This window comes from Nilaparvata lugens, chromosome 3 (genome assembly GCF_014356525.2).
Source record: "Nilaparvata lugens isolate BPH chromosome 3, ASM1435652v1, whole genome shotgun sequence".
Classification (NCBI taxonomy): Eukaryota; Metazoa; Arthropoda; class Insecta; order Hemiptera; family Delphacidae; genus Nilaparvata; species Nilaparvata lugens.
Genome location: NC_052506.1, coordinates 11332342 through 11342535, shown reverse-complemented (window position 1 = coordinate 11342535; position 10194 = coordinate 11332342).

The window sequence follows — 10194 nt, the reverse complement described above, 5'->3', positions numbered from 1 at the left end:
CTTTAGTTATTATATTACAAATTGCTTTTTCATATCATATACAGTTCAATAATAATTTTCTTGGTCTATATTATGTAAATTCATCTATAATTTTGCTGTATTGTAATCTATTGTATATAAGTGTAAAAGCCAGTATATATTGTAATCTACATAAATAAAGTACTCAATCAATCAATCGAAGAATCTCTCTCTCTCTTTCTCTCACTATATCTGTCTCTCTCGAATGCGGATGTTCTGGCTGGCAGCAGAAGTCTGTTCGATTCGGCATTTGGCGTTCATCTGGCGCATCGAACATGCATAACTGTTTGCGTAACCGAATTATTTGTCTCTTTTCGTCCTACTCCGTCAGCGTGCCTCCCACTTTGTTTTGCCGTTTTAGCATAAACGCTGCCAGCCCATCTCGCATCAATATGCGCTCTCAAAAATAATGTCTTCCACTTCCATCGCTCCCCCCATTCGGATTTCCACATTCGAAAACTGAACACACATGGTTGCATATGGAATACGCGCTGCTGAGTCTGAGAAGAAAATATTTTAACTCCATTCATTTGAAATTTAAAAACTCGATGACGTCGAGCATTTTTGTAATATTCAAAAATAATGATTTATGCTGCAAACTGTTAGTACTCCCTTAAAATCAGAAGTAACTGATGCAGCATCATTGATAGTGAAGTTTGCATTGATGAACAAATGAATATTGAGTATGATACTCGCATGACAAGGTTGGTAGTAACAGTTATACATTTCATGATACAATAGATTATTCAATCCTATTTTGAATTTTATTTTTTCAGATTATAGAATAACAAAACTGCATCTGGGTGCACTATTCGTATTGATTTAGGGCCGGTTTCCGAACTCGGGATTTAGCTAAGTTCTAGACTTTAAGACTGAAAGACTTTACACTTTATTTATTTATTTAATCTCAGTTTACAAAATTAATTCGACAGCTAAACGGATGAATGTGTTTTTTCAATTGACCTATGAAATTTGCTACAATTTTCCGTTCGACTGATGCTGTGGAAATCGAAATTTTCTATGTAATCCATTCGAGTGAGATATCCCGTAAATCTAATATGCTAATTTCATACTGGATTCATTTCAAAAGCAACTATGAAAAATGAGTTCTTATTGAATTTTATTTTCGAAGATTATAGAATAACAAAAAAACTGTGTGTGAGTGCACAATATTCTTATCGATTCAATGTTCGTGACTCATAACAGAGAATTTTGTAAGTAAATTCGGTGACAAAGTAGTAATAGACCTAATTAATCGTTGGAGTGGAGAAGAAGAAGAAGAAGAAGAAGAAGAAGAAGAAAAAGAAGAAGAAGAAGTTGTAGTACTAGTAAGAATAATGTAGGAAACACATTATATCACTCGATCCCTAGGGTGACACAGAATAGCGGGAACTTTTAAAAACGAAATTAGTGGAAAGGGCAAAAATGATTTTTTCGCCACACTTGGATGTAATGAGCTGGTTTACGTGCGTCATATGGAGGCCGAAAGTGATTGTTTTCCGACCAGGCCGGTAAAACTTCACGGCCCTAGGGCTGTAAAATGACCTTGAATAACAGCTGATCGTGTCCGATCTCACAAAAATCATAGAGATAATCTCATAACGACTGTAATAATCTATATAATTATGTATCGTGAATCGCGGTATCATGTCTATAATATATTTTATAAATTACTGTTTCATAATTTAATATTTATTATTGTGTTTTTGATATCAAACAATAGAATACGATGATATCTACATAGCCTCAACAATATAATGTTGGCTGCATTGTCCATTGTCAGAAAGGTACGTATCGCAAGTATTTAAAAGTGAAGAATCGAATTTGAAATCAAAGTACAATAATTGTATCAATATTTAAAAGTGAGGTAGAGTAATAATTGTTCCTTTTTTATTATCGAATTCCACTTCTTAATGCAATACAATCAACAATAATAATAGGAAAATACAGCAGAGATCTGAAGTTTAAGGTAAGCCTACTGGTGAAACTCAGCCTTGACTGAAAAATTCCTAGTAATTTTTCCGTAATTCATTATTAAAACTTTTAGATAATTCTTCTTCAATATCAAACCATATAGAGAAAACATTAGGCCCACTCAAGATTGAATCTTCGAATGTTTTCTCTATGATTTAACTATATTCAGAGCAATATTTTGTTGTGAAAATGCCGGCAAACCGGCTTCAAGTTTGCTGCTATACACTATATTATAGTAGCCTACATACATACGTTACCTGACTTACAGGCCTCTATGATCAACAATACGCAATGGCCGAGAGCGTAAAGGCATAGTACATCTGAACTCAAAGCTCAGTGAATACAAACATGATCTAGGTTCGAACCTCGGTCAAATGACATTTTTTTTTGTTGATGAATTTCGACTTTTATTAGCTATTTTTTATATTAGTTACTGTAATTTAAATTTCAATCAATTTTTTAGATATATTTTGAGACAAAACTGTGAAATATGCAATTATATTAATTTTTTAATCACATTATTTCAAAATAGTAATGAAAATTCTATTCATCCATCTATCCATGAGATATTGCACCAGGCGCAAAGCGCGAGCTATAAAAGTTAAAACAATTATTCGAAATATTAATAGTATAAAATTATTGTCACTATTGTAAATTATTAATTAGTAATATTGAAATTAATTGACAGTGAAAGTTGTCATAACCAAGATTCAAACTATCAAAATAGGCTGTTTGAATTTTATTTATTTTTCAATTTCTTATAGCCTATATTGGGAAGTTTTTTTTTTGGTGTGGTGAAAAATAGCGTTCGCAACACGGGCAAAAATGTTTTTTCGGCTCTCGAACGCTTCAAGTTCTCGACTTCGTCTCGAACTTGAAAACCGCGATCTCGAGCCGGAAAACGTACATTTTCGACCCTAGGTGACATTGTCGACCCTATATTCAAACTAATGTAAAAGTCAAGACTTGCCATTTGAGAATTATTGATAACATCTATCATTTTTTGACAATTACTTCTCTAAGATGGTTTCCTCCTGCACGAATACACTTTTGAAATCTGTGTGTTGAGATTCCTGAACGATTGCTGCAACATTTCAGCTGGGATATTGCTAATTCCATTTTGAATTGTCTGTTATGATTCAATCACAGTTATTGGTCAAGTTGTGAAAACGTTTGATTTGAGATAGTTCCACAAACAGAAAATCGCAGGTGGACAAATCATGGGACCAGGAAACGCAGATGTTGCAGCGATCAATGAGGAATCAACACAGATTTCAAGAATGTATTCGTTCAGGAGGAGCCATCTTAAAGAATTAATTGTCAAAAAGTGATAGATGTTATTAATAATTCTCAAGTTCTTGATTTTCACATCAGTTTGAATAAAATCATTTTTGCCCTAATTCCCACTGTTTCATGGCATTTTTAAAAGTTCCCGTTATTCTGTGTCATCCTGTATATATCATATAACAGACCAATTATCAATTTCCATTCTCCTACTCTTCATACTCTCTATATATTTTTCATATAACCAAATTTGAAAATTGATACTATATCAACCTTGGAATTCAATAAAATCATAACTACAGTATTCTTCTATGTCGAAGGGACAACAGGATTCTCTCCTTGGAGCTACTTCTGATGAACAATGTCAATTACAGCCGCCTTGAGGCTGCTGAAAATTGAAAGGGTACACCACTCACTTATTTCGGCGCGACCCTGAAGGATACACGACGACGTATTCCATTAAGATATTGCTGCAAGGGGATCTGGGACAAGTAAATCCACCCAGCTCAACCTTACTCCAAAAACGCCATCACAGTTTCCCAGCCGCCGGCTCACAATTGGCAAACTCTCCAAGTTGAACGCTGAATTACAGCAAATATTTGTGTAGATAGTATGTTGATGTTGACTGCAGCTGTATCGATGGCAGAGACGTCAAATTACATCCATCTAGAACTTTCTCAACAGTGGTATAGCTGCAAATTCTAAATGTCACCTCAAATGACCTTATTTCCTCTGAATGATTTTGATTCACATATAATGTCTATTTATCTATTTATTCGTAGACAGAATCACAAATCATATGAATATGATTAGGAAGGAACAACAGGCTTGGCCCATTCCATTCCCAAATTTTGATAAATTAATAAAATGTCCAAAAAATAGGTTATGTTTCTACTGTAAAACGTTCAAGTTCAATTTTCGTCCAAAAATATATATAAGCTAAACATTTTGAATTCAGAGAAATTAAAACACCAAACTATATTTAAATATAACACTTAATTATCACTTCATATTGAATTAATCAAGTTATTTTATAAAATTTTGAACCCAAAAATACACACAACTTCTCTCAATAAGCTACAAAAACATACTACAATCATGATACAGACAATTTCATTTCATTTATTCATAGACATTAGATACAATGCAGGTAAAAACAACAGGCATTCGCCCAAAACTGTTTTTAACCTTAATTTGGAATACACAGTCTAGGTTATGTAAATGATAACTTAATTCACACACTATTTTGAGTCCAAAAAATGTATGTACAACAATAATTTCAAATTTATCAGATTAAATAGTGGTAACAGTTGTGCCTAGTGGAAAGTTCGGTGTATATTTTTGGCTGCAAAATTTTCTGAAATAACTTAATTTATCCAGAGTGCGGTAATATTAAGTGCAATATTCGACTATATTTTGGTATTTTAATCATTCTGGATTCAAAAATTTTAGCTCATATTCTCATATATATTTTTGGACAGAACTTTGAACTTTAACTTTCCTCAGTAAGAACATATACTATTTTTTCGAACATTTTATTATTTATCAAAATTTGGGAACAGAATAGCTTTGGGCTATGCCTGTTGTTCTATCCCGATCATATTCATATGATTTGTAATTGTATCAAATACATAAATTAATTAGTTTCAAAATACAAATCCAAACAAAAATCTTCCTTCACAATCACAAAAAAATTAAAAATTTCACTAAGTAAAAATTCTAACACAAGACAGCTTTTCAAAATTACAACAAGATGTGAAGGTTCAATTTGTTGATCCTCAGGAGCAGCACAGAAGTTCAAGAACAATCAATCTATTGGAAAAATCGAAATTTGATACTCTATTCAAGAAACTTTGAATGTAGCAATTAAAGGTGATGGTTTCTTGATCCATTCCGAGCTGCGATGTATTAACACTCTTTTTCTATGTATTTCACACGACATGCAGTCAAATATTCGAGTATAATACAAATATTTTACTTACTTACTGTAGTACTTTCGACCGTCTCGCGATCATTGTTAATAGTACCCTGTTGCCCTGTTTTAATATTGGCACTGTTGAAAATGGTCGCCAGACGGTCAAAAGTACCACAGTCAGTAACTAAAAGATAAACGCGAGACGGTCGAAAGTACCACAGTCAGTAAGTGAAAGATTTTGATTATTTACTTAGATATTTGACTGCATGTCGTGTGAAATAAATAGAAAAAGTGGATTGATAAATGATTTCCAAGGTTAACCCCGAAAAACCTAATTGCATACTTTTTACAAGTAGTTCGTCTGAAGACGCCATACCAGATACCGCACAGCAGTGATTAATCAATTCCTACTTCCAAAAATCTGGTGTGGCGCACTCACAAAACTTTCCTTTCCGTTATGAAAATTGATTACCTGACGCTAGTGTCCACGCGCATCTCATGTTTACTTATAGACAAAGATCTGAGCCAGCTGGTAACAGGACAATAACGCTGGAGATATATGAGGTCTGCTTTCTCTTCATAGTGAATCATTTAATACAATAAACAGTTTTAATACAATCAACAGTTGCCAACAGTTTGCAATTGGATAATCAATCACATTTTCTCGAATTTCGAGCTTATTTTCAATTTTAAGTGAAAATGTTACGAAACATTAATTGTAGAGATTTTCATGCTCAATCTTTTCCACTCAAAAACTTTTGTTCATATTGTATCTGAAGCCCAATAATTGGGAATTCAAAATTAAACTTTGTTTGGTAAAAAAAGATTTGTTTGGTAAGCAATACTTTCCTTATCTATGGTAATAGGGCAAGGAAAGTAAAAAAAAAAAACACTTTCAAATAATATGTCATGTCATGTGATTTTTTTCTGACAAATTGAGAGATTATTCATTTATTCAACAAAATTTTCACATCCTGGAAACTATAATCTTTGGACAGAGATCGTAGTCTAGAACAGAGATCGTGAATCTAGAACGTTTATATGAATAAATTGCATAGTTTTCCATCAAAGTTTGGACTTTCCAAATTGATTTTCATCCATTCAATTCATTCTGAAAGTATTTTTGAATATGAAACGTGTGATTTCTTATTGTTTAGATTGTGAATTGGAGTATAACTCAACAATGTAAAAGTGACATAACCTAGATTGGACTGTAGTAATGAATTAGAATTGGAACCGTTTTGGGCTTCCTATGGTACCTTTCTAGAAAATGTATTATTCTGGATAAATAAACCGAAAACTAAACCTGAATTAAAAGTAAACGTAAATCCGTATGGCTTTTGTTGGTGGAGAGTCCCTTGCGGGAAGGTCTCACCGCCTGAATATATAATTTAAGCCATCAATGGGCCTTACGATTGTCATACTTCAGCCGGGACCGACAATTTAACGTGCCCATCCGACAACACTGGAGTGATTATATAATTTAAGCCGTCAATAGGCCTTACGATCGTCATACTTCAGCCGGGATCGACAATTTAACGTGCCCATCCGACAACACTGGAGTGATGAATTGTATTTGATGGATTCCAATTAATAGTAGTTAATGCATGTAGAATCGTGAAATGAGTACTCAAAGCTGTAGGAAGTGTTCCGCAATATTACTTGTGTGATTTTATTCAATTTCCAGACTTATAACTTATTCCATAGACTTATAGACTTTGATTGCGCAGCTAGTTCAAAATTATCCTCCAAGAATGAATTTCATTCCCATTTTGGCTCACCTTTTGAAACTTTAATGTTACAAGCTCTCAATAATCCGTTTTTGAGTTATTCCCAACGACACTCCAGTCAAATTGACTGTATTGTCGTTGAAAAAAATTGAAAAAAGAGTCAACTAGCAGTTCGACATTGGAAATGAAATAGGTGAGCTCTCGATGTCAATTTTGCTTGCGACATGTATGAAGAGTTCTTGCCATAGAATTAATTCAAGCTGAGGACGGTTGGGAAGACGGTTATAGATAGGAATGTATGTGTTGTGGAGCCAACGGCGTTTGTGGTGAGAACGGAGACGATTAGAAGGATGTGTGGGTGGTGATCAAGAAGTTATATATTGAAGGAGGTTGAGAAAGAGGTAGGAAGTGTAGAGGCGTGAGGAAGAGATACAATAAAATAGCGTCGAGCTATAATAAAATACATATGGCTGGAGGCGGGAAAGTGATGAAAATTTGTGTTAAGGCAAGCTGAGGAATATAGCCGGTGGGTTTACATACTCATTCCCTTGAGAAGTGAACGTGGAGAAGAGCTGACTGAATTTCTTCCTGGATGAAAATCTTCTTATAACAACCGTTCTACGCGCGCACGGCCCTAAAGAAAATATGGATGCCTGCTAGTTTTGTTCGCTCGCTGCAGGAGATAACTTTTTCCTTATTTCACTTGGTGGTTGGTGACAGAAATCACCCACTACCTCAGAAAATAAATAATTTTGTGTGTGTGAAAAGTTACGAGAATAAGGAAAATAGAATATAGGTGAAACTGGTAGTAAAAACAAGATAACAAAGAACCGATGATTTATTCACGTTTGATTTCATATGCTGTGGTTGTTCTACATTTAGAATGAGAAAATGTGTTTCTAAATTTTTCACGTATATCATGAAAAGGTTTTTCATCTTCAAATTCAAAATTATAGCACGCATGGAAACAGGTCAAGGCCACAGTGGAATGCTATTCAAAACATTACTAGCATAAAACATAGAATACTCATATATTCCACATTTTCTCTGTAGAAATATAATGAAGTATCGAATATTTCTTATATACTTCAACTGTTTATAATATATTATCTGAAATTCTTCCACAGAAGGAACATGCTGTTAACCTTCCGGCAGTCGCGCTGTTGTAAAAAGTACAACAGTGTCAGTTTTTTGCTGCACAAAACTATTGGATGGGGTGGTGTTAGTGAATGAGTCACCTATGCATTCCAAAACTTTCTCCCCATCACTCCAATGAGTTGCAGTATCAACTGAGCAATGGTTCAGACTTTTAGAACCATTTAGTCGCGTCAGTGCATAAGTCGTACTGTGCATAAGATGGGGAAAGACTGTGTACAGGGACTGTAAACTAACCAATAACACAGAATTGATGGCTTTGCTTGGTGTACCTTATGAAATGGTAATCATTCAAATGTTCATAGGCGTAAAATAATCCAAGAATATAGAAATAGTTATTTGTGCAACTAGTGCGCAAAGTGACAGTTAGCTGCACTGAAAGAAACGTTTACGCCCGAGCCGTAGGCGAGGGCGTAATGGCTTCTTGAGTGCAGCAGAGGAACTTTGCGCACGTATTTCACATTAAATTTTTCCTACAGTTACCATTGAATATGAAAAGTGGGTAATTATGTATAAAATGATGGCTGAAATCCATCAAATGTTTGTGTGTGCGTGAGGCTGTTATCAATAACAACCTTAATTCATTTAAAAATTAATAATCCAATTGAAGTTGAAAATTCTCAGCCAAAGTTCTCATTTTTATTCATTCAAGAATCAGAAAAAATACAGATGAAACAAAAAATTCGCATTTAAAATACACGCCAACAGTTGGTTCAGATGTCTGCAAGATGGCTGAACAGACAAGCGTGCGACCTAGTGGGAAGAATCGTACCTAACTTCGTTTCATCCTACTAAAAACAGTATTTAGATAATTATTTAGACTTATGGTTAACTAGAATTACCGAAAAATACTATAAGTAAACTAAAAAATATTTATAAAATAACATAGACAACAGAAAATATTTTATTGTAGTATATTCCAATGTTATTTTATTAATTTTATTGACATGGATTTCGAACGGTAACTATTTAACCTGAAAATTCGAATTTCATAATGTGTGTTTGCTACATTTCTCATTGCTTGGAGTTGAAATAATTATTACTGTCAATAGAAAATAAACATTATTCATTATTAAATGATGAGAAGTTATTATTTAATTATGATTTAGATAAACATTATTCTTGTTTTGGATTTATAGATTGGGATTTTATCATAAATGTAGGGTAGCCATTGAAATGATTCTCATATAAATCTAACCACAGTCATTGTTACCAACTTAATTTTTGTTTTCGTGCACTAATCCTCCATATAACCCACCAACTATTTTGTGTTGCCATGTTGCAAATCTGGAGTGCAGAAAAATTTTTTTCGTCACACTTGGATGTAATGAGCTGGTTTACGTGCGTCATATGGAGGCCGAAAGTGATTGTTTTCCGACCAGGCCGGTAAAACTTTACGGCCCTAGGGCTGTAAAATGACCTTGAATGGCTTGAATAACAGCTGATTGTGTCCGATCTCACAAAAATCATAGAGAGATAATCTCATAATGACTGTAATAATCTATATAATTATGTATCATGAATCGCGGTATTATGTCTAAAATAATATATTTTATAAATTACTGTTTCATAATTTAATATTTATTATTGTGTTTTTGATATCAAACAATAGAATACGATGATATATCTCCATAGCCTCAACAATATAATGTTGGCTACATTGTCCACTGTCAGAAAGGTACGTATCGCAAGTATTTAAAAGTGAAGAATCGAATTTGAATTCAAAGTACAATAATTGTATCAATATTTTAAAGTGAGGTAGAGTAATAATTGTTTCTTTTTTATTATCGAATTCCACTTCTTAATGCAATACAATCAACAATAATAATAAGCAAATACAGCACAGATCTGAAGTTTAAGGTAAGCCTACAGGTGAAACTCAGCCTTGACTGAAAAATTCCTAGTAATTTTTCCGTAATTCATTATTAAAACTTTTAGATAGTTTTTCTTCAATATTAAACCATATAGAGAAAACACTAGGCCCACTCAAGATTGAATCTTCGAATGTTTTCTCTATGATTTAACTATTTTCAGAGCAATATTTTGTTGTGAAAATGCCAGCAAACCGGCTTCAAATTTGGGCTATACTCTATTATTATAGTAGCCTACATAGCCTAC